This window comes from Hippopotamus amphibius, unplaced genomic scaffold, assembly GCF_030028045.1.
Source record: "Hippopotamus amphibius kiboko isolate mHipAmp2 unplaced genomic scaffold, mHipAmp2.hap2 scaffold_573, whole genome shotgun sequence".
In the NCBI taxonomy this organism is placed as follows: Eukaryota; Metazoa; Chordata; class Mammalia; order Artiodactyla; family Hippopotamidae; genus Hippopotamus; species Hippopotamus amphibius.
The window spans coordinates 1-23,382 of NW_026648614.1; the positions used below are offsets into that span (position 1 = coordinate 1).

Below are 23,382 nucleotides of genomic sequence, written 5' to 3' on the forward strand. Positions count from 1 at the left end.
TCTTGCTTGGGCTTGTGCTCTTCCTCACCCTGACCCCACACTTGCGTCACTCCTTGCCCCGTAAGCAATACCCCACACTAGCACCGGCGCGCCCCATCTCTTCACCTTTCACCACCTCTCCAAGCTCTCTGGCTCCCTCTGCCCACACTCCGAAAACGATACCGTGTTTGCACAACCAGCAGCAAGGAAGGTGCCACCTCGGGCAGTGATACAGCCCATTGTCCTAGAGAGTCCCCGAAGCACTGTCTTGCACGAGGAGTTCAAGAGAAGTCCACGATGCCATGGCAAACCGCACTCTGTATTCATGTTTTGTCCCTCAGCAGAAATATGTTTCCAACACCGCTCACTCCTCCACCACTAGTACCACCACCACCATCACCACCCCCACGACCACCCCCCCTCCCCTGAACCTCTCCTCCTACCGACAGCATCATGGCTGCTCCGGACAGCACCACCACCTCAGGCCGCGCCCTCACCACCACCGCTACTCCACCCAACACCCCCATCCCACCCCCTATCTCCCCACTCCTTCCCTGATCCTTTCCAATTCCTACGTTGTCAAAGATCCTACTCTTGCATTTCTCCCGGTGGCCTCCTTTATCTGTTTGGATTGTTTGTGTTTGTTTGTTTGTGTCCTAGCTAAGTAGAAGTAGAGTTGATTTACAATACTGTGTTCGTGTCAGGTGTACAGCGAAGCGATTCAGTGAAATGTGCTTTTTCAGGTTATTTTCCAGTACGGTTTCTTAGGAGATATGAAGCTAGTTCCCGGTGCTAGGCAGTAAAATCCTTGCTGCTTCTCTGCTTTAGGGATACTGTTGCCTCTCCTTTAACCCAACCCCACCTCCAAATATGTCCCTCCCCTACACTTTCCCCTTGGGTAACCACACGTGTGTTTTCTACGTCTGTGAGTCTCTCTTTGTTTTGCACAAAGGTTCACTTCGTTGCCGTTTTTAGATTCCACGTACCTTTATCCTTCTCAGTCAGACTTACTTTACTAAGTGTGATATTCTCTAGGATCATCCAGGTTGCGCCAAATGGCAAGGTTTCATTGCTTTCTATGGCTGAGTAATGTTGCATACTACACATGCAGCACATCTTCTTTTTCTTTCTTCCTTAAGAGCTTTTACTGAGATACAATGGACATACGATAAACTGCATATATTGAAAGTGTACAATTTGATACTTCTTTTCTTATTAGTAATGTATATATGGCAATCCCAACCTGCCAGTTCATCCCACCACAACCCCCCGCCCCCCTTTCCCCACTTGGTGTCTATATGTCTGTTCTCTACATCTGTGTCTCTATTTCTGCCTTGCAAACCGGTTGATTGGTACCGTTTTTCTTTATTCCGCTTACATGTGTTAACACACGATATTTGTTTTTCTCTTTCTGACTCACTTCACTCTGTATGACAGTCTCTAGGTCCATCCATGTCTCGACAAATGTCCCAACTGCGTTCCTTTTTACAGCTGAGTAATATTCAATCGCGTATATGTACCACATCTTCTTTACCCATTCACCTGTTGATGGACATTTAGGTTGCTTCCACGTCCCGGCTCTTGTACATAGTGCTGCAGTGAACACTGGCGTGCACGTACAGCACACCTTCTTGCAACTGCCGTCTGTTGATGAGCACTTGGGTGTTTTCCACGTCTTGGCTATGGCACACAGTGCTGCTATGAACATGAGGGTGCATGCATCTTTTCAAATTAGAGCTTTTGTCTTTTCCAGATGTGTACTGAGGATTGGGATTGCTAGATCATATGACAGCTCACCTGTCCTTCTTTCTTTTTTCTTTCTTCGTTTCTTCCTTGCTTGCTTTTTCTTTCTTTCCTTTCCTTTCCTTCCTTCCTTCTTCCTTCCTTCCTTCCTTTATTTCTTGCTTCTATCCTTCCTTCCTTCTTTCCTTGCTTGCTTGCTTCTTCCTTTGCTGCTTGCTTGGTTTTTCTTTCTTTCATTTGTCTTTCCTTCTTTGCTTCTTCCTTCCTCCCTCCCTCCACCCCTTCCTCGCTCCCTACATTCCTTCCTTCCGTCCATCCGTCCTTCCTTCCTTCCTTCCTTCCTTCCTTTCTGTAGAGTAGTAGCTGCAGTAGTGGAAGTATAGTTGATTGACAATAGTGTGTTAGTTTCAGGTGCACAGCAGGGAGATACTATTTTCCATAGATGATGTATTTTCAGGTTTATTTCCATAATGGGGTACCAGAAGATACTGACTCTTATTCCCTGTGCTATTCTCTATATCCTCGTTACTTGATCTCTTTTCTATATTGTACGGTGTGTCTGTTCATCGCAGCTCCCAACTTATTCTTCCACTCCTCCCTTTCGCCTTGGGTAAGCATCAGTTTGTGTTCTACGTCTGTGACTCTGTGTCTGTTTTGCACATAGATTCATTGGTATGATTGTTTAGATTCCACATATCTCTCTCCCTCGCTGTTGGACTTACTTCACTAAGTGTAATCTTCTCTAGGTCCATCCTTTTTGCTGCACATGGCACTATTTCATTCTTTTTTGATGGCTGAGTAATATTCCACAGTACGTTTTCCATGTCTTGGCTATAGCACATAGTGCTGCTGTGAACATGGGGGTTCATGTCTCTTTTCAAGGTATAGTTTCTCTCTTGCCCGGGTGTGTCCCGAGGATTGGGACTGCTGGATCACATGATAGCTCGTCTTTCTCCTCTTTCTGTATTTCGTCACTGATCTCTCTCTCTCTCTAAGTGATTAGTGATTTACTTCTATGTACTTGTGCTTGGGGAGCACAGCTGATGAACAATATCGTGTGCATTTCAGATGCACAGCAAAGGGAGACTATTTTCCATGGCTAATATTTTTTCGGCTTGATTTCTAGTGCAGTTTGCTAGAAGATAGTGACTATTATTCCCCGAGTTATTCTGTATATCCTTGCTGCTTTCTCCCTCACACATAGTAGTGTGTATCCATTCCTTTCAGCTTCTGATTTATGACTCCACGTCTCCCTTTCCCCTTGGGGAACCATCATTTGGTTTTCTGTGTCTGTGAGTCTGTTTCGCCCATAGATTCATGTGTAATAGGTTTTCGTTTCCACATATCTTGTCCTTTTCTGTCGGACGTCTTTCGCTAAGTCTAGTAGTCTCTGGGACCATCCTTGTGGTGGCTAATGGCAATATTTCATTCTTTTTCCTCATGGCTGAGAAATAATCCATGCTACACAGATACCACATCTTGTGCCAGCCGTCTGCTGATGGGCGGTTGTGTGCTTTCCACCTTGGCTATTGCACATAATGCTGCTGCGAACATGGAGGTACTCGTATCGTTTGGCATTAGAGTTTCGTCTTTTCCGGGCACGTACCCAGGAATGGGACTGCTGGATCATATGGAAGCTCTCCTTTGGCCTCTTGAAATCTGAACCACCACCCTCACCCCCACCCCCACCCCTACCCCCACCCCCAGCCCCACGCAATCACACTCACATGAGACTGGATGTTTTCTCTTGATGACAGGCGATTTATGTCTCTGGGGCAGTAGAATGCCCCCACCCCATTCGGACCACACCTCGCCCCTGTCGCATCCCGCGTTTCTGTTTCTCTCTTGCCTGCTTCTTACCCACCGCCCCCAGTCCCAGCCCAGTGGTTCGCCTGACCGCCTTGCAGCACAGCGCACCAGTCTGGCAAGCTCACCCACCACCCTGCCCCGATGGCGTCCTCTCCCACCATCCTCCTCGCACCACAGCCCACTCACATACCCGGCTTGCCACCCGCCCTTCCTCCTAGCCGGCAGGCTCGGCCCACTCTACCCCGCACCACACCCTTGTACCCCAGGCCCGACTCTCACACGCCCTGCCTGGAAGTCTCCCTTCCGCCAGCGCTCCTCAGACCCCCTGCTACTCCAGCTCCCCCCGTACCCCAGATCTGACCTACCCGCACACACGTACCAGCACCGGTGCCACCACCGTCCCAAGCTTCTGCAGAGCCTCTGCCTGAGTGGCCAGCAGCTCTCCCGGCCAGGTCCCTGCAAGCCCAATACCTCCGTGCCCGCCCCTGCTCCACCCAGACACCCCAGGCCCTTCCTCCCACCTCCCAGCAAGCGGCTCACCACCACCCTCTCTCCACAGGGCTGTTTTGCTCCGTTCCCTAATCCATATGGGGTGACCACCACCAACGGCCACGAACACCTTCCTCCCGCGCTGTCACACAGCCCCCAAGGTACCAGCAAGGCCACCGAGGAAACTTCCTGCGGTGATGGGAAGGCCCATCTGCCCACTCTTGCTCCTTTCCACAGGGGACCTGCAGTTGTCCAAATGCACCGAGTGTGACACCACCACGGCAGGTCGGTGCACGTCACCGGCTGTCCCGTTTGCCTCTGAAGGAAACAATCTGTGAGCAGACGTTAAAGCCTTTGGCGACAGAGGTGCCCAAGCTTGGGCTGCATGGGGACTGAGGACTTACCTTGGGGAGAATCCTTAGGAGAAGGTGAGGACGGGCTGCGAAGGAGGACAGCGCATATCCTGGATAGACAGACAGGAACGGTGAGAATGGGAAACCATGAGAAGTCATGTCTAGGGGAGCGGTGTATGTGTGCGCGCGCGCACGTGGGTGTGTGTCTTTGCTCTGGGGGAGGGAGGGACGTATGCACGGTCACATTCTTGCCTCACTGTGATAGGGTTGAGAGCGTTGGTCACGCACCTGGAATGCGATATTAGCTGGTGGTCCACCCTGTCACGCATCTGCTTCCACCGCATCCCACCTGCTTGGCTCAGTCTTCACGGCTGACCTCCGGTATCTGCCTGCGCTCTGACTTCCACTGCCTGGCGGTGTAACTCCTGGCACGTGTTTGGATTCATTTTCACATCTCTGCCTCCGGGGTGCCTTGGTCCGCCTCTCTGCTCCCATGGCCCGCTCAAGACCAGGACGCCCTTGGAGCCCACCACCGGGCCACGGGAGTCACAGGCAGTCCAGGACCTGGCCCACGAGTAAGCGGCCGGAGTCCCTGCAAGTGGCCCGACTTGGAGATGGAGATCCCTCTCCTGCACCTTCCCGATGGATCCGCGTCGCAGGTGCTGGCACTCAATGGTACCCTCCACCCCCACCCCTCCATGCCGACCCCCCCCACCGCCATCCGCACCCCCACCCCCACCCCCATCCCCACCCGCACTGCCATCACCCCCCCGCCCCACCCGCACTGTCATCACCACCACCGCCGCCACCACCACCACCTTTACCACAAACAGCAGCAGCAGCAGCAGCGGCTCCAGCCCCAGCACCACACCAGGACTGCCACCGCCGCCACCAGGGGCAGCGGAGGCAGCAGCAGCAGCAGCACCAACACCAGCCCCTCAGGAAGGAAGACGGGTTGGGTCGTCAGCTGTGAGATGCGTCGTGGCAGAAGTCGTGCTGCCGGAGAGTCCAAACGCAGGTGGGGGCGTTTGCTCGTGGCCACAGCCTCGGCGGGGAGAGAGGCTGCCCCGGCCAGTCGTGTTTGGGGCTGAGGCAAGGGTCCGAGAAGGAGGAGGCGGGATGTGGAGGGCCTGGCGTGGGCGAGCGCTCCAGTGCGGCCAAAAGGGTTGCGTGGCAGGGCTTGGGCTGGAGGTGGACGGTGGCGGGCGGCTGCTGGCGGGGCTCCGAGGCGGCGGAGCAAGCGTGGGCTGGCTAAAAGGGGGCGCGGGACGGTGGGAGGCCGAGAGGCAGAAGAAGGGCTTCCCTGACCGGGAATCGAACCCGGGCCGCGGCGGTGAGAGCGCCGAATCCTAACCACTAGACCACCAGGGAGCGCCAGGCCTGCCACTCGCTGCTCCTCGCCCCATAGCGCCCGCGCCGCGCCACCTCGGCGCCAAGACCCGGCTCCCCCAAGTCCAGTCCCCGCGCCGCTCCTGGCAACGCACGTGCCCTCGCGTTCTTCCTGCTGGCCGCAGCCGCAAAACACTGCGCGCCTGCTTCTCGCACACACGCGAAAAGCCGCGAAGGGCCAGCTAGCTCCCCGCTCCCGGCTCTCCCTCCCAGGCCCGGGGCCCGAGGCCCGCGGAGCTCGGCAAAAGGTCGGCCCACTGCGTTGGCCGGGAATCGAACCCGGGTCAACTGCTTGGAAGGCAGCTATGCTCACCACTATACCACCAACGCTGCACAGCCCGGGCCGCCCGCAGACGCCGGCCCCGGGCTCGCCCGACCGCACTCTCGCCGCCGCCTCGGCCGCCGTCTCCTCCTCCTCGTCCTCCTCCTCCTCCTCCTGTCCCTCCTCCTCCTCCTCCTGGTCCTCCTCCCCCTCCTCCCCCTCCTCCGCCTCCGCCGCCTGGAGCAGCCCTGCCCCGACGCCCCGCCAGCCGGCAGCTCCGTGCTGCCACAGGCGACACCAACGACCGCCCGGAGCCCCAGCCGCGCCAGCCCTCCGCAGCTGCCCTAGTCCACCGGCCCGACCGCCTCAGGGGGGCGCTCTCGCTGCCTTGCTGCTCCCGGGGCCTCGGCTTCACGCCGCGGGCCACCCCCCGCCCCCGCCCTCACCCCCACCCCGGGGGACGCGTCCTCCAGCACCTGGCTCCCCAAGGCCCTTCTCCCCCCGGCGCGGGGCCAGGCCGCCTCCCGCACCGACAGGGGACGGCGCTCATCCGCCACCCACCCGGCCCGCCCGCTGTGCAGAGCTGCGCGGCTGTGCGGCGCTCCGCAAGGAGCCCAGTGAGGCCGCCCCTTCGGACGGGCCGCGATGTCGTCGGGCGGTTGTGGGGTCGAGAGGAGGCCCTGGCTCGCCGTGGCGACCGAGCGCCCGGCGAGGAGGAAGGGCTGGAGGGCTGCAGGGGGTGCAGGGCGGGCAGGCTAGGCACGCGCTGGCCTCGCTGGAGGGCGGACGGCGACGGGAGGAGAAGGGCCCTTGGGGGCCGGGCGGCAGGACCGAGCGCGGCGCCGGCCATCAAAAAGAGGGCGTGCTGCCTCCCCGTCGGGGAATCGAACCCCGGTCTCCCGCGTGACAGGCGGGGATACTCACCACTATACTAACGAGGACGGCGGCGACCGCCGGGGCGCCCGGCCGCTCTGGGCTGCCTGCCGGCGCCTCCCTCTGCCCTCTGCCCTCTGCCCACCACGGGCGCCGGGCGCGTGCCCGACCCGACCCGACACCAAACCAACCGCGTCGTCCAAAGCAGCAGCCCCCGGCCCCGACAGGGACGCGGACCCGCGTGGCGCTGACACCTGCCAGTGCGCGCTGCCTGTTGCCTCCAACGCGGGGATCGCGCCGGGTGCAGGGGGCCCGACAGGCCAAGCGAGGCTTCGAGGAGGGCCTGGGCGTGCGCCGTGCCCCGGCCGGCGAAGAGAGGCGCGGGAGGGTGCTGCCGGCACGCGCTGGCCCGACGCGGCCGGGCGCGGTCCGGGGCCAGGGGTGGGCGAGGCCGCCACCGCGCCGGAGCCAGGCGCGTCGGCAGGCCTCGCTCGCCGTCGGCCACCGCGCGCCCGGTGCGTTGCTCAGCCAGACGGCCGCCCGCCTGGCGCGGAGCACCGCGTCCAGCCAAGGGCACCGCTGTTGGCGTCGCGGCGGGTCCCAGCCAGCCGAGCGGCGACGCGCCCGCTCCGGCCCGCCGTCAGGATGGCCGAGCGGTCTAAGGCGCTGCGTTCAGGTCGCAGTCTCCCCTGGAGGCGTGGGTTCGAATCCCACTCCTGACAAGCCAGCCTTTTGGCCCGCCCCACTAACGCACCCGTCCCTCTGGCAGCCCTTGACCGCCTTCCTCTCCGTTGGCGCACTGCACTCTTGCGGCCTCTCCAAACTCAGGCCCGGACATCCGTGCCTCTCACACGCGGGACCCTCTCCGCCACGGCCGCGCTTCCTGCCCACCCGCCCGCGGGCTTGGCAGAAATGGCCCCGTTGGAAGCCTCCCGGACACACGCCCTCCCGCCCAGCCAGTACGCCCCCTCCTACCTGCACCCACACCACCAACCTTCAGTCCTTCGCACCACATCTTTCCTCACCTGCTTGCTTGCTGCTGCTGCTGCTGCTGCTGCTGCTAGTTTTTCTCCTTCCCTCCCTCCCTTCCTTCCTTCCGCCCTCCGTCCCTCGCTCCCACTCCCACTGCACCCGCTGCACCCCGCCACCGCCACACACACACCAGACGCGGGTGCAAAGCCCTCGACTCTTCGCCCGCCTTCCGCCTGCCCGACTTCTGCCTGGTGAACAGCGGGCTCACTCTCACAGCCTTGCTGCCACGTCCGCCACCAGCAGCTCTCCCTCCGTCCAACATCCTGTCCCTTGCGCCAGCCCCGCCGGCCCGCCTGCCCATTCCATTCCCCCCACAGCCACGCGGAGGTGGCCGACGCCGTCTTGCCGGCCTGGGGTGCGTGCCCTCGGTGCGTATTGGCCTTGGGGCCTCGGCTGGGCCACAGCTGCCTGCCTCCCAGCACGCAGGCAGCCCAGCTTCCTGCTGGGCCAGGGACCACCGGGCCCTCCCTGCAGGAGGCCTGGCGCAGGAGTCGCTCCCGGGAAGAGTGCTCCAGCGAGGAGAGAGCGCGCGCCCTGGACGCCCCGTCACCCGCCCACAGACGTCCGGCCCTCAGCCCGGGCCACCCCCTTGGGCGCCACAGCGCACGTTGCCCGGGGAAGCCGCTGCCCCGGCCGGACCTAACCGCACCCTGGCGCGTCGCTCCTCTCACGACCAACGCCTCAGAGCGGGACCCCTCGGGAGAGGGCTGGGCCAGAGCGCAGCAGCGAGGCCCAGGCACCTGTGGTCCTTGGGCCTGAGCGTCTGCTCGGTGGCGGCGGCGCTCCCGGGGGCCCATCTCCGGCGCTCGCGGCCCCGACCCCGGCCCCGCGCGAGCTCCGATGCCTGCCCCACTCCCATCCCACCCCCACCCCTGGCCGCCCTCGCCCGCCCCGCAGCGGCAAGAAAGCCAGCCGCCAGAGGGACTTGGGGTCGGGACCTGGCGGTCACCGAGACGAAACTCGGCCCTCAGCCGCAGCCGCCGCGCCTCGCCTCGCCTCGCCTCGCCGGCCCTGCCTGCGATTCGGGCGCGGGTCGGGCTGCTTCCGCTCCTGGCTTCCTCTGGCGACGGCGACAGCGACAGCCTCGCGGCGGCCGTGGACGGCAGAGAAAGCGCAGGATGGGCCGAGCCCGCCTGCGTCCCTCCGTCCCTCTGTCCTCTCGACCGCCTGGCGCCCTGGGGTCGCCCACGTGCCCGGAGCCTGTCACTGGGGTGGGCCGTCGGCCTCCTGCGCAAACGGAGCAGAGGCCCTCGGGCGAGCGGCGCCCAGTATCGGGCTCTTGGCTGCGAGCAGCGCTGGGGCAGCATCGGGCGCCAGGCGCCCTCGGTGCATGGGTGGTTCAGTGGTAGAATTCTCGCCTGCCACGCGGGAGGCCCGGGTTCGATTCCCGGCCCATGCAGCCGCAGCGTCGCCTTTTGGTTCCCGCAGCCCCAAAGCGGAGCTAGGCGTCCCCGCTCCCACGCCCAAGGCACCGGGCCTGCCACAGCTCGCTCCCACCCGCAGCTCTCCACCGCACCTGCCGGCCTGTCCTTCCCACGCGGACGCCCCCCCACCCGACACACACTGCGGAGCCAAGCCTCCACCACCTGACACCTCGCGTGCTCTGCCACTCTAGCGCCCGGACACCTTGCTTGGGCTTGTGCTCTTCCTCACCCTGACCCCACACTTGCGTCACTCCTTGCCCCGTAAGCAATACCCCACACTAGCACCGGCGCGCCCCATCTCTTCACCTTTCACCACCTCTCCAAGCTCTCTGGCTCCCTCTGCCCACACTCCGAAAACGATACCGTGTTTGCACAACCAGCAGCAAGGAAGGTGCCACCTCGGGCAGTGATACAGCCCATTGTCCTAGAGAGTCCCCGAAGCACTGTCTTGCACGAGGAGTTCAAGAGAAGTCCACGATGCCATGGCAAACCGCACTCTGTATTCATGTTTTGTCCCTCAGCAGAAATATGTTTCCAACACCGCTCACTCCTCCACCACTAGTACCACCACCACCATCACCACCCCCACGACCACCCCCCCTCCCCTGAACCTCTCCTCCTACCGACAGCATCATGGCTGCTCCGGACAGCACCACCACCTCAGGCCGCGCCCTCACCACCACCGCTACTCCACCCAACACCCCCATCCCACCCCCTATCTCCCCACTCCTTCCCTGATCCTTTCCAATTCCTACGTTGTCAAAGATCCTACTCTTGCATTTCTCCCGGTGGCCTCCTTTATCTGTTTGGATTGTTTGTGTTTGTTTGTTTGTGTCCTAGCTAAGTAGAAGTAGAGTTGATTTACAATACTGTGTTCGTGTCAGGTGTACAGCGAAGCGATTCAGTGAAATGTGCTTTTTCAGGTTATTTTCCAGTACGGTTTCTTAGGAGATATGAAGCTAGTTCCCGGTGCTAGGCAGTAAAATCCTTGCTGCTTCTCTGCTTTAGGGATACTGTTGCCTCTCCTTTAACCCCAACCCCACCTCCAAATATGTCCCTCCCCTACACTTTCCCCTTGGGTAACCACACGTGTGTTTTCTACGTCTGTGAGTCTCTCTTTGTTTTGCACAAAGGTTCACTTCGTTGCCGTTTTTAGATTCCACGTACCTTTATCCTTCTCAGTCAGACTTACTTTACTAAGTGTGATATTCTCTAGGATCATCCAGGTTGCGCCAAATGGCAAGGTTTCATTGCTTTCTATGGCTGAGTAATGTTGCATACTACACATGCAGCACATCTTCTTTTTCTTTCTTCCTTAAGAGCTTTTACTGAGATACAATGGACATACGATAAACTGCATATATTGAAAGTGTACAATTTGATACTTCTTTTCTTATTAGTAATGTATATATGGCAATCCCAACCTGCCAGTTCATCCCACCACAACCCCCCGCCCCCCTTTCCCCACTTGGTGTCTATATGTCTGTTCTCTACATCTGTGTCTCTATTTCTGCCTTGCAAACCGGTTGATTGGTACCGTTTTTCTTTATTCCGCTTACATGTGTTAACACACGATATTTGTTTTTCTCTTTCTGACTCACTTCACTCTGTATGACAGTCTCTAGGTCCATCCATGTCTCGACAAATGTCCCAACTGCGTTCCTTTTTACAGCTGAGTAATATTCAATCGCGTATATGTACCACATCTTCTTTACCCATTCACCTGTTGATGGACATTTAGGTTGCTTCCACGTCCCGGCTCTTGTACATAGTGCTGCAGTGAACACTGGCGTGCACGTACAGCACACCTTCTTGCAACTGCCGTCTGTTGATGAGCACTTGGGTGTTTTCCACGTCTTGGCTATGGCACACAGTGCTGCTATGAACATGAGGGTGCATGCATCTTTTCAAATTAGAGCTTTTGTCTTTTCCAGATGTGTACTGAGGATTGGGATTGCTAGATCATATGACAGCTCACCTGTCCTTCTTTCTTTTTTCTTTCTTCGTTTCTTCCTTGCTTGCTTTTTCTTTCTTTCCTTTCCTTTCCTTCCTTCCTTCTTCCTTCCTTCCTTCCTTTATTTCTTGCTTCTATCCTTCCTTCCTTCTTTCCTTGCTTGCTTGCTTCTTCCTTTGCTGCTTGCTTGGTTTTTCTTTCTTTCATTTGTCTTTCCTTCTTTGCTTCTTCCTTCCTCCCTCCCTCCACCCCTTCCTCGCTCCCTACATTCCTTCCTTCCGTCCATCCGTCCTTCCTTCCTTCCTTCCTTCCTTCCTTTCTGTAGAGTAGTAGCTGCAGTAGTGGAAGTATAGTTGATTGACAATAGTGTGTTAGTTTCAGGTGCACAGCAGGGAGATACTATTTTCCATAGATGATGTATTTTCAGGTTTATTTCCATAATGGGGTACCAGAAGATACTGACTCTTATTCCCTGTGCTATTCTCTATATCCTCGTTACTTGATCTCTTTTCTATATTGTACGGTGTGTCTGTTCATCGCAGCTCCCAACTTATTCTTCCACTCCTCCCTTTCGCCTTGGGTAAGCATCAGTTTGTGTTCTACGTCTGTGACTCTGTGTCTGTTTTGCACATAGATTCATTGGTATGATTGTTTAGATTCCACATATCTCTCTCCCTCGCTGTTGGACTTACTTCACTAAGTGTAATCTTCTCTAGGTCCATCCTTTTTGCTGCACATGGCACTATTTCATTCTTTTTTGATGGCTGAGTAATATTCCACAGTACGTTTTCCATGTCTTGGCTATAGCACATAGTGCTGCTGTGAACATGGGGGTTCATGTCTCTTTTCAAGGTATAGTTTCTCTCTTGCCCGGGTGTGTCCCGAGGATTGGGACTGCTGGATCACATGATAGCTCGTCTTTCTCCTCTTTCTGTATTTCGTCACTGATCTCTCTCTCTCTCTAAGTGATTAGTGATTTACTTCTATGTACTTGTGCTTGGGGAGCACAGCTGATGAACAATATCGTGTGCATTTCAGATGCACAGCAAAGGGAGACTATTTTCCATGGCTAATATTTTTTCGGCTTGATTTCTAGTGCAGTTTGCTAGAAGATAGTGACTATTATTCCCCGAGTTATTCTGTATATCCTTGCTGCTTTCTCCCTCACACATAGTAGTGTGTATCCATTCCTTTCAGCTTCTGATTTATGACTCCACGTCTCCCTTTCCCCTTGGGGAACCATCATTTGGTTTTCTGTGTCTGTGAGTCTGTTTCGCCCATAGATTCATGTGTAATAGGTTTTCGTTTCCACATATCTTGTCCTTTTCTGTCGGACGTCTTTCGCTAAGTCTAGTAGTCTCTGGGACCATCCTTGTGGTGGCTAATGGCAATATTTCATTCTTTTTCCTCATGGCTGAGAAATAATCCATGCTACACAGATACCACATCTTGTGCCAGCCGTCTGCTGATGGGCGGTTGTGTGCTTTCCACCTTGGCTATTGCACATAATGCTGCTGCGAACATGGAGGTACTCGTATCGTTTGGCATTAGAGTTTCGTCTTTTCCGGGCACGTACCCAGGAATGGGACTGCTGGATCATATGGAAGCTCTCCTTTGGCCTCTTGAAATCTGAACCACCACCCTCACCCCCACCCCCACCCCTACCCCCACCCCCAGCCCCACGCAATCACACTCACATGAGACTGGATGTTTTCTCTTGATGACAGGCGATTTATGTCTCTGGGGCAGTAGAACGCCCCCACCCCATTCGGACCACACCTCGCCCCTGTCGCATCCCGCGTTTCTGTTTCTCTCTTGCCTGCTTCTTACCCACCGCCCCCAGTCCCAGCCCAGTGGTTCGCCTGACCGCCTTGCAGCACAGCGCACCAGTCTGGCAAGCTCACCCACCACCCTGCCCCGATGGCGTCCTCTCCCACCATCCTCCTCGCACCACAGCCCACTCACATACCCGGCTTGCCACCCGCCCTTCCTCCTAGCCGGCAGGCTCGGCCCACTCTACCCCGCACCACACCCTTGTACCCCAGGCCCGACTCTCACACGCCCTGCCTGGAAGTCTCCCTTCCGCCAGCGCTCCTCAGACCCCCTGCTACTCCAGCTCCCCCCGTACCCCAGATCTGACCTACCCGCACACACGTACCAGCACCGGTGCCACCACCGTCCCAAGCTTCTGCAGAGCCTCTGCCTGAGTGGCCAGCAGCTCTCCCGGCCAGGTCCCTGCAAGCCCAATACCTCCGTGCCCGCCCCTGCTCCACCCAGACACCCCAGGCCCTTCCTCCCACCTCCCAGCAAGCGGCTCACCACCACCCTCTCTCCACAGGGCTGTTTTGCTCCGTTCCCTAATCCATATGGGGTGACCACCACCAACGGCCACGAACACCTTCCTCCCGCGCTGTCACACAGCCCCCAAGGTACCAGCAAGGCCACCGAGGAAACTTCCTGCGGTGATGGGAAGGCCCATCTGCCCACTCTTGCTCCTTTCCACAGGGGACCTGCAGTTGTCCAAATGCACCGAGTGTGACACCACCACGGCAGGTCGGTGCACGTCACCGGCTGTCCCGTTTGCCTCTGAAGGAAACAATCTGTGAGCAGACGTTAAAGCCTTTGGCGACAGAGGTGCCCAAGCTTGGGCTGCATGGGGACTGAGGACTTACCTTGGGGAGAATCCTTAGGAGAAGGTGAGGACGGGCTGCGAAGGAGGACAGCGCATATCCTGGATAGACAGACAGGAACGGTGAGAATGGGAAACCATGAGAAGTCATGTCTAGGGGAGCGGTGTATGTGTGCGCGCGCGCACGTGGGTGTGTGTCTTTGCTCTGGGGGAGGGAGGGACGTATGCACGGTCACATTCTTGCCTCACTGTGATAGGGTTGAGAGCGTTGGTCACGCACCTGGAATGCGATATTAGCTGGTGGTCCACCCTGTCACGCATCTGCTTCCACCGCATCCCACCTGCTTGGCTCAGTCTTCACGGCTGACCTCCGGTATCTGCCTGCGCTCTGACTTCCACTGCCTGGCGGTGTAACTCCTGGCACGTGTTTGGATTCATTTTCACATCTCTGCCTCCGGGGTGCCTTGGTCCGCCTCTCTGCTCCCATGGCCCGCTCAAGACCAGGACGCCCTTGGAGCCCACCACCGGGCCACGGGAGTCACAGGCAGTCCAGGACCTGGCCCACGAGTAAGCGGCCGGAGTCCCTGCAAGTGGCCCGACTTGGAGATGGAGATCCCTCTCCTGCACCTTCCCGATGGATCCGCGTCGCAGGTGCTGGCACTCAACGGGACCCTCCACCCCCACCCCTCCATGCCGACCCCCCCCACCGCCATCCGCACCCCCACCCCCACCCCCATCCCCACCCGCACTGCCATCACCCCCCCGCCCCACCCGCACTGTCATCACCACCACCGCCGCCACCACCACCACCTTTACCACAAACAGCAGCAGCAGCAGCAGCGGCTCCAGCCCCAGCACCACACCAGGACTGCCACCGCCGCCACCAGGGGCAGCGGAGGCAGCAGCAGCAGCAGCACCAACACCAGCCCCTCAGGAAGGAAGACGGGTTGGGTCGTCAGCGGTGAGATGCGTCGTGGCAGAAGTCGTGCTGCCGGAGAGTCCAAACGCAGGTGGGGGCGTTTGCTCGTGGCCACAGCCTCGGCGGGGAGAGAGGCTGCCCCGGCCAGTCGTGTTTGGGGCTGAGGCAAGGGTCCGAGAAGGAGGAGGCGGGATGTGGAGGGCCTGGCGTGGGCGAGCGCTCCAGTGCGGCCAAAAGGGTTGCGTGGCAGGGCTTGGGCTGGAGGTGGACGGTGGCGGGCGGCTGCTGGCGGGGCTCCGAGGCGGCGGAGCAAGCGTGGGCTGGCTAAAAGGGGGCGCGGGACGGTGGGAGGCCGAGAGGCAGAAGAAGGGCTTCCCTGACCGGGAATCGAACCCGGGCCGCGGCGGTGAGAGCGCCGAATCCTAACCACTAGACCACCAGGGAGCGCCAGGCCTGCCACTCGCTGCTCCTCGCCCCATAGCGCCCGCGCCGCGCCACCTCGGCGCCAAGACCCGGCTCCCCCAAGTCCAGTCCCCGCGCCGCTCCTGGCAACGCACGTGCCCTCGCGTTCTTCCTGCTGGCCGCAGCCGCAAAACACTGCGCGCCTGCTTCTCGCACACACGCGAAAAGCCGCGAAGGGCCAGCTAGCTCCCCGCTCCCGGCTCTCCCTCCCAGGCCCGGGGCCCGAGGCCCGCGGAGCTCGGCAAAAGGTCGGCCCACTGCGTTGGCCGGGAATCGAACCCGGGTCAACTGCTTGGAAGGCAGCTATGCTCACCACTATACCACCAACGCTGCACAGCCCGGGCCGCCCGCAGACGCCGGCCCCGGGCTCGCCCGACCGCACTCTCGCCGCCGCCTCGGCCGCCGTCTCCTCCTCCTCGTCCTCCTCCTCCTCCTCCTGGTCCTCCTCCCCCTCCTCCCCCTCCGCCGCCTCCGCCGCCTGGAGCAGCCCTGCCCCGACGCCCCGCCAGCCGGCAGCTCCGTGCTGCCACAGGCGACACCAACGACCGCCCGGAGCCCCAGCCGCGCCAGCCCTCCGCAGCTGCCCTAGTCCACCGGCCCGACCGCCTCAGGGGGGCGCTCTCGCTGCCTTGCTGCTCCCGGGGCCTCGGCTTCACGCCGCGGGCCACCCCCCGCCCCCGCCCTCACCCCCACCCCGGGGGACGCGTCCTCCAGCACCTGGCTCCCCAAGGCCCTTCTCCCCCCGGCGCGGGGCCAGGCCGCCTCCCGCACCGACAGGGGACGGCGCTCATCCGCCACCCACCCGGCCCGCCCGCTGTGCAGAGCTGCGCGGCTGTGCGGCGCTCCGCAAGGAGCCCAGTGAGGCCGCCCCTTCGGACGGGCCGCGATGTCGTCGGGCGGTTGTGGGGTCGAGAGGAGGCCCTGGCTCGCCGTGGCGACCGAGCGCCCGGCGAGGAGGAAGGGCTGGAGGGCTGCAGGGGGTGCAGGGCGGGCAGGCTAGGCACGCGCTGGCCTCGCTGGAGGGCGGACGGCGACGGGAGGAGAAGGGCCCTTGGGGACCCGGCGGCAGGACCGAGCGCGGCGCCGGCCATCAAAAAGAGGGCGTGCTGCCTCCCCGTCGGGGAATCGAACCCCGGTCTCCCGCGTGACAGGCGGGGATACTCACCACTATACTAACGAGGACGGCGGCGACCGCCGGGGCGCCCGGCCGCTCTGGGCTGCCTGCCGGCGCCTCCCTCTGCCCTCTGCCCTCTGCCCACCACGGGCGCCGGGCGCGTGCCCGACCCGACCCGACACCAAACCAACCGCGTCGTCCAAAGCAGCAGCCCCCGGCCCCGACAGGGACGCGGACCCGCGTGGCGCTGACACCTGCCAGTGCGCGCTGCCTGTTGCCTCCAACGCGGGGATCGCGCCGGGTGCAGGGGGCCCGACAGGCCAAGCGAGGCTTCGAGGAGGGCCTGGGCGTGCGCCGTGCCCCGGCCGGCGAAGAGAGGCGCGGGAGGGTGCTGCCGGCACGCGCTGGCCCGACGCGGCCGGGCGCGGTCCGGGGCCAGGGGTGGGCGAGGCCGCCACCGCGCCGGAGCCAGGCGCGTCGGCAGGCCTCGCTCGCCGTCGGCCACCGCGCGCCCGGTGCGTTGCTCAGCCAGACGGCCGCCCGCCTGGCGCGGAGCACCGCGTCCAGCCAAGGGCACCGCTGTTGGCGTCGCGGCGGGTCCCAGCCAGCCGAGCGGCGACGCGCCCGCTCCGGCCCGCCGTCAGGATGGCCGAGCGGTCTAAGGCGCTGCGTTCAGGTCGCAGTCTCCCCTGGAGGCGTGGGTTCGAATCCCACTCCTGACAAGCCAGCCTTTTGGCCCGCCCCACTAACGCACCCGTCCCTCTGGCAGCCCTTGACCGCCTTCCTCTCCGTTGGCGCACTGCACTCTTGCGGCCTCTCCAAACTCAGGCCCGGACATCCGTGCCTCTCACACGCGGGACCCTCTCCGCCACGGCCGCGCTTCCTGCCCACCCGCCCGCGGGCTTGGCAGAAATGGCCCCGTTGGAAGCCTCCCGGACACACGCCCTCCCGCCCAGCCAGTACGCCCCCTCCTACCTGCACCCACACCACCAACCTTCAGTCCTTCGCACCACATCTTTCCTCACCTGCTTGCTTGCTGCTGCTGCTGCTGCTGCTGCTGCTAGTTTTTCTCCTTCCCTCCCTCCCTTCCTTCCTTCCGCCCTCCGTCCCTCGCTCCCACTCCCACTGCACCCGCTGCACCCCGCCACCGCCACACACACACCAGACGCGGGTGCAAAGCCCTCGACTCTTCGCCCGCCTTCCGCCTGCCCGACTTCTGCCTGGTGAACAGCGGCTCACTCTCACAGCCTTGCTGCCACGTCCGCCACCAGCAGCTCTCCCTCCGTCCAACATCCTGTCCCTTGCGCCAGCCCCGCCGGCCCGCCTGCCCATTCCATTCCCCCCACAGCCACGCGGAGGTGGCCGACGCCGTCTTGCCGGCCTGGGGTGCGTGCCCTCGGTGCGTATTGGCCTTGGGGCCTCGGCTGGGCCACAGCTGCCTGCCTCCCAGCACGCAGGCAGCCCAGCTTCCTGCTGGGCCAGGGACCACCGGGCCCTCCCTGCAGGAGGCCTGGCGCAGGAGTCGCTCCCGGGAAGAGTGCTCCAGCGAGGAGAGAGCGCGCGCCCTGGACGCCCCGTCACCCGCCCACAGACGTCCGGCCCTCAGCCCGGGCCACCCCCTTGGGCGCCACAGCGCACGTTGCCCGGGGAAGCCGCTGCCCCGGCCGGACCTAACCGCACCCTGGCGCGTCGCTCCTCTCACGACCAACGCCTCAGAGCGGGACCCCTCGGGAGAGGGCTGGGCCAGAGCGCAGCAGCGAGGCCCAGGCACCTGTGGTCCTTGGGCCTGAGCGTCTGCTCGGTGGCGGCGGCGCTCCCGGGGGCCCATCTCCGGCGCTCGCGGCCCCGACCCCGGCCCCGCGCGAGCTCCGATGCCTGCCCCACTCCCATCCCACCCCCACCCCTGGCCGCCCTCGCCCGCCCCGCAGCGGCAAGAAAGCCAGCCGCCAGAGGGACTTGGGGTCGGGACCTGGCGGTCACCGAGACGAAACTCGGCCCTCAGCCGCAGCCGCCGCGCCTCGCCTCGCCTCGCCTCGCCGGCCCTGCCTGCGATTCGGGCGCGGGTCGGGCTGCTTCCGCTCCTGGCTTCCTCTGGCGACGGCGACAGCGACAGCCTCGCGGCGGCCGTGGACGGCAGAGAAAGCGCAGGATGGGCCGAGCCCGCCTGCGTCCCTCCGTCCCTCTGTCCTCTCGACCGCCTGGCGCCCTGGGGTCGCCCACGTGCCCGGAGCCTGTCACTGGGGTGGGCCGTCGGCCTCCTGCGCAAACGGAGCAGAGGCCCTCGGGCGAGCGGCGCCCAGTATCGGGCTCTTGGCTGCGAGCAGCGCTGGGGCAGCATCGGGCGCCAGGCGCCCTCGGTGCATGGGTGGTTCAGTGGTAGAATTCTCGCCTGCCACGCGGGAGGCCCGGGTTCGATTCCCGGCCCATGCAGCCGCAGCGTCGCCTTTTGGTTCCCGCAGCCCCAAAGCGGAGCTAGGCGTCCCCGCTCCCACGCCCAAGGCACCGGGCCTGCCACAGCTCGCTCCCACCCGCAGCTCTCCACCGCACCTGCCGGCCTGTCCTTCCCACGCGGACGCCCCCCCACCCGACACACACTGCGGAGCCAAGCCTCCACCACCTGACACCTCGCGTGCTCTGCCACTCTAGCGCCCGGACACCTTGCTTGGGCTTGTGCTCTTCCTCACCCTGACCCCACACTTGCGTCACTCCTTGCCCCGTAAGCAATACCCCACACTAGCACCGGCGCGCCCCATCTCTTCACCTTTCACCACCTCTCCAAGCTCTCTGGCTCCCTCTGCCCACACTCCGAAAACGATACCGTGTTTGCACAACCAGCAGCAAGGAAGGTGCCACCTCGGGCAGTGATACAGCCCATTGTCCTAGAGAGTCCCCGAAGCACTGTCTTGCACGAGGAGTTCAAGAGAAGTCCACGATGCCATGGCAAACCACACTCTGTATTCATGTTTTGTCCCTCAGCAGAAATATGTTTCCAACACCGCTCACTCCTCCACCACTAGTACCACCACCACCATCACCACCCCCACGACCACCCCCCCTCCCCTGAACCTCTCCTCCTACCGACAGCATCATGGCTGCTCCGGACAGCACCACCACCTCAGGCCGCGCCCTCACCACCACCGCTACTCCACCCAACACCCCCATCCCACCCCCTATCTCCCCACTCCTTCCCTGATCCTTTCCAATTCCTACGTTGTCAAAGATCCTACTCTTGCATTTCTCCCGGTGGCCTCCTTTATCTGTTTGGATTGTTTGTGTTTGTTTGTTTGTGTCCTAGCTAAGTAGAAGTAGAGTTGATTTACAATACTGTGTTCGTGTCAGGTGTACAGCGAAGCGATTCAGTGAAATGTGCTTTTTCAGGTTATTTTCCAGTACGGTTTCTTAGGAGATATGAAGCTAGTTCCCGGTGCTAGGCAGTAAAATCCTTGCTGCTTCTCTGCTTTAGGGATACTGTTGCCTCTCCTTTAACCCCAACCCCACCTCCAAATATGTCCCTCCCCTACACTTTCCCCTTGGGTAACCACACGTGTGTTTTCTACGTCTGTGAGTCTCTCTTTGTTTTGCACAAAGGTTCACTTCGTTGCCGTTTTTAGATTCCACGTACCTTTATCCTTCTCAGTCAGACTTACTTTACTAAGTGTGATATTCTCTAGGATCATCCAGGTTGCGCCAAATGGCAAGGTTTCATTGCTTTCTATGGCTGAGTAATGTTGCATACTACACATGCAGCACATCTTCTTTTTCTTTCTTCCTTAAGAGCTTTTACTGAGATACAATGGACATACGATAAACTGCATATATTGAAAGTGTACAATTTGATACTTCTTTTCTTATTAGTAATGTATATATGGCAATCCCAACCTGCCAGTTCATCCCACCACAACCCCCCGCCCCCCTTTCCCCACTTGGTGTCTATATGTCTGTTCTCTACATCTGTGTCTCTATTTCTGCCTTGCAAACCGGTTGATTGGTACCGTTTTTCTTTATTCCGCTTACATGTGTTAACACACGATATTTGTTTTTCTCTTTCTGACTCACTTCACTCTGTATGACAGTCTCTAGGTCCATCCATGTCTCGACAAATGTCCCAACTGCGTTCCTTTTTACAGCTGAGTAATATTCAATCGCGTATATGTACCACATCTTCTTTACCCATTCACCTGTTGATGGACATTTAGGTTGCTTCCACGTCCCGGCTCTTGTACATAGTGCTGCAGTGAACACTGGCGTGCACGTACAGCACACCTTCTTGCAACTGCCGTCTGTTGATGAGCACTTGGGTGTTTTCCACGTCTTGGCTATGGCACACAGTGCTGCTATGAACATGAGGGTGCATGCATCTTTTCAAATTAGAGCTTTTGTCTTTTCCAGATGTGTACTGAGGATTGGGATTGCTAGATCATATGACAGCTCACCTGTCCTTCTTTCTTTTTTCTTTCTTCGTTTCTTCCTTGCTTGCTTTTTCTTTCTTTCCTTTCCTTTCCTTCCTTCCTTCTTCCTTCCTTCCTTCCTTTATTTCTTGCTTCTATCCTTCCTTCCTTCTTTCCTTGCTTGCTTGCTTCTTCCTTTGCTGCTTGCTTGGTTTTTCTTTCTTTCATTTGTCTTTCCTTCTTTGCTTCTTCCTTCCTCCCTCCCTCCACCCCTTCCTCGCTCCCTACATTCCTTCCTTCCGTCCATCCGTCCTTCCTTCCTTCCTTCCTTCCTTCCTTTCTGTAGAGTAGTAGCTGCAGTAGTGGAAGTATAGTTGATTGACAATAGTGTGTTAGTTTCAGGTGCACAGCAGGGAGATACTATTTTCCATAGATGATGTATTTTCAGGTTTATTTCCATAATGGGGTACCAGAAGATACTGACTCTTATTCCCTGTGCTATTCTCTATATCCTCGTTACTTGATCTCTTTTCTATATTGTACGGTGTGTCTGTTCATCGCAGCTCCCAACTTATTCTTCCACTCCTCCCTTTCGCCTTGGGTAAGCATCAGTTTGTGTTCTACGTCTGTGACTCTGTGTCTGTTTTGCACATAGATTCATTGGTATGATTGTTTAGATTCCACATATCTCTCTCCCTCGCTGTTGGACTTACTTCACTAAGTGTAATCTTCTCTAGGTCCATCCTTTTTGCTGCACATGGCACTATTTCATTCTTTTTTGATGGCTGAGTAATATTCCACAGTACGTTTTCCATGTCTTGGCTATAGCACATAGTGCTGCTGTGAACATGGGGGTTCATGTCTCTTTTCAAGGTATAGTTTCTCTCTTGCCCGGGTGTGTCCCGAGGATTGGGACTGCTGGATCACATGATAGCTCGTCTTTCTCCTCTTTCTGTATTTCGTCACTGATCTCTCTCTCTCTCTAAGTGATTAGTGATTTACTTCTATGTACTTGTGCTTGGGGAGCACAGCTGATGAACAATATCGTGTGCATTTCAGATGCACAGCAAAGGGAGACTATTTTCCATGGCTAATATTTTTCGGCTTGATTTCTAGTGCAGTTTGCTAGAAGATAGTGACTATTATTCCCCGAGTTATTCTGTATATCCTTGCTGCTTTCTCCTCACACATAGTAGTGTGTATCCATTCCTTTCAGCTTCTGATTTATGACTCCACGTCTCCCTTTCCCCTTGGGGAACCATCATTTGGTTTTCTGTGTCTGTGAGTCTGTTTCGCCCATAGATTCATGTGTAATAGGTTTTCGTTTCCACATATCTTGTCCTTTTCTGTCGGACATCTTTCGCTAAGTCTAGTAGTCTCTGGGACCATCCTTGTGGTGGCTAATGGCAATATTTCATTCTTTTTCCTCATGGCTGAGAAATAATCCATGCTACACAGATACCACATCTTGTGCCAGCCGTCTGCTGATGGGCGGTTGTGTGCTTTCCACCTTGGCTATTGCACATAATGCTGCTGCGAACATGGAGGTACTCGTATCGTTTGGCATTAGAGTTTCGTCTTTTCCGGGCACGTACCCAGGAATGGGACTGCTGGATCATATGGAAGCTCTCCTTTGGCCTCTTGAAATCTGAACCACCACCCTCACCCCCACCCCCACCCCTACCCCCACCCCCAGCCCCACGCAATCACACTCACATGAGACTGGATGTTTTCTCTTGATGACAGGCGATTTATGTCTCTGGGGCAGTAGAACGCCCCCACCCCATTCGGACCACACCTCGCCCCTGTCGCATCCTGCGTTTCTGTTTCTCTCTTGCCTGCTTCTTACCCACCGCCCCCAGTCCCAGCCCAGTGGTTCGCCTGACCGCCTTGCAGCACAGCGCACCAGTCTGGCAAGCTCACCCACCACCCTGCCCCGATGGCGTCCTCTCCCACCATCCTCCTCGCACCACAGCCCACTCACATACCCGGCTTGCCACCCGCCCTTCCTCCTAGCCGGCAGGCTCGGCCCACTCTACCCCGCACCACACCCTTGTACCCCAGGCCCGACTCTCACACGCCCTGCCTGGAAGTCTCCCTTCCGCCAGCGCTCCTCAGACCCCCTGCTACTCCAGCTCCCCCCGTACCCCAGATCTGACCTACCCGCACACACGTACCAGCACCGGTGCCACCACCGTCCCAAGCTTCTGCAGAGCCTCTGCCTGAGTGGCCAGCAGCTCTCCCGGCCAGGTCCCTGCAAGCCCAATACCTCCGTGCCCGCCCCTGCTCCACCCAGACACCCCAGGCCCTTCCTCCCACCTCCCAGCAAGCGGCTCACCACCACCCTCTCTCCACAGGGCTGTTTTGCTCCGTTCCCTAATCCATATGGGGTGACCACCACCAACGGCCACGAACACCTTCCTCCCGCGCTGTCACACAGCCCCCAAGGTACCAGCAAGGCCACCGAGGAAACTTCCTGCGGTGATGGGAAGGCCCATCTGCCCACTCTTGCTCCTTTCCACAGGGGACCTGCAGTTGTCCAAATGCACCGAGTGTGACACCA

At 59.4% G+C, this 23,382-nt stretch overlaps 10 non-coding genes across 10 annotated transcripts; 4 read left to right on the top strand and 6 right to left on the bottom strand.

Annotated features, from left to right (window-relative positions):
* Positions 1-5,672: 5,672 nt before the first annotated feature.
* On the bottom strand, positions 5,673-5,744 carry TRNAE-CUC (transfer RNA glutamic acid (anticodon CUC)). Its single transcript has one exon. It is a non-coding gene; the product is annotated as a tRNA-Glu (tRNA).
* Positions 5,745-6,020: 276 nt separating this feature from the next.
* On the bottom strand, positions 6,021-6,092 carry TRNAG-UCC (transfer RNA glycine (anticodon UCC)). Its single transcript has one exon. It is a non-coding gene; the product is annotated as a tRNA-Gly (tRNA).
* An 801-nt stretch (positions 6,093-6,893) lies between these two features.
* On the bottom strand, positions 6,894-6,965 carry TRNAD-GUC (transfer RNA aspartic acid (anticodon GUC)). The gene has a single exon. It is a non-coding gene; the product is annotated as a tRNA-Asp (tRNA).
* A 571-nt stretch (positions 6,966-7,536) lies between these two features.
* TRNAL-CAG (transfer RNA leucine (anticodon CAG)) lies at positions 7,537-7,619 on the top strand. The gene has a single exon. It is a non-coding gene; the product is annotated as a tRNA-Leu (tRNA).
* Positions 7,620-9,257: 1,638 nt separating this feature from the next.
* On the top strand, positions 9,258-9,328 carry TRNAG-GCC (transfer RNA glycine (anticodon GCC)). The gene has a single exon. It is a non-coding gene; the product is annotated as a tRNA-Gly (tRNA).
* A 5,899-nt stretch (positions 9,329-15,227) lies between these two features.
* Positions 15,228-15,299, bottom strand: TRNAE-CUC (transfer RNA glutamic acid (anticodon CUC)). The gene has a single exon. It is a non-coding gene; the product is annotated as a tRNA-Glu (tRNA).
* A 276-nt stretch (positions 15,300-15,575) lies between these two features.
* Positions 15,576-15,647, bottom strand: TRNAG-UCC (transfer RNA glycine (anticodon UCC)). The gene has a single exon. It is a non-coding gene; the product is annotated as a tRNA-Gly (tRNA).
* A 780-nt stretch (positions 15,648-16,427) lies between these two features.
* TRNAD-GUC (transfer RNA aspartic acid (anticodon GUC)) lies at positions 16,428-16,499 on the bottom strand. Its single transcript has one exon. It is a non-coding gene; the product is annotated as a tRNA-Asp (tRNA).
* A 571-nt stretch (positions 16,500-17,070) lies between these two features.
* TRNAL-CAG (transfer RNA leucine (anticodon CAG)) lies at positions 17,071-17,153 on the top strand. Its single transcript has one exon. It is a non-coding gene; the product is annotated as a tRNA-Leu (tRNA).
* A 1,637-nt stretch (positions 17,154-18,790) lies between these two features.
* TRNAG-GCC (transfer RNA glycine (anticodon GCC)) lies at positions 18,791-18,861 on the top strand. Its single transcript has one exon. It is a non-coding gene; the product is annotated as a tRNA-Gly (tRNA).
* The last annotated feature ends 4,521 nt before the right edge of the window (positions 18,862-23,382 follow it).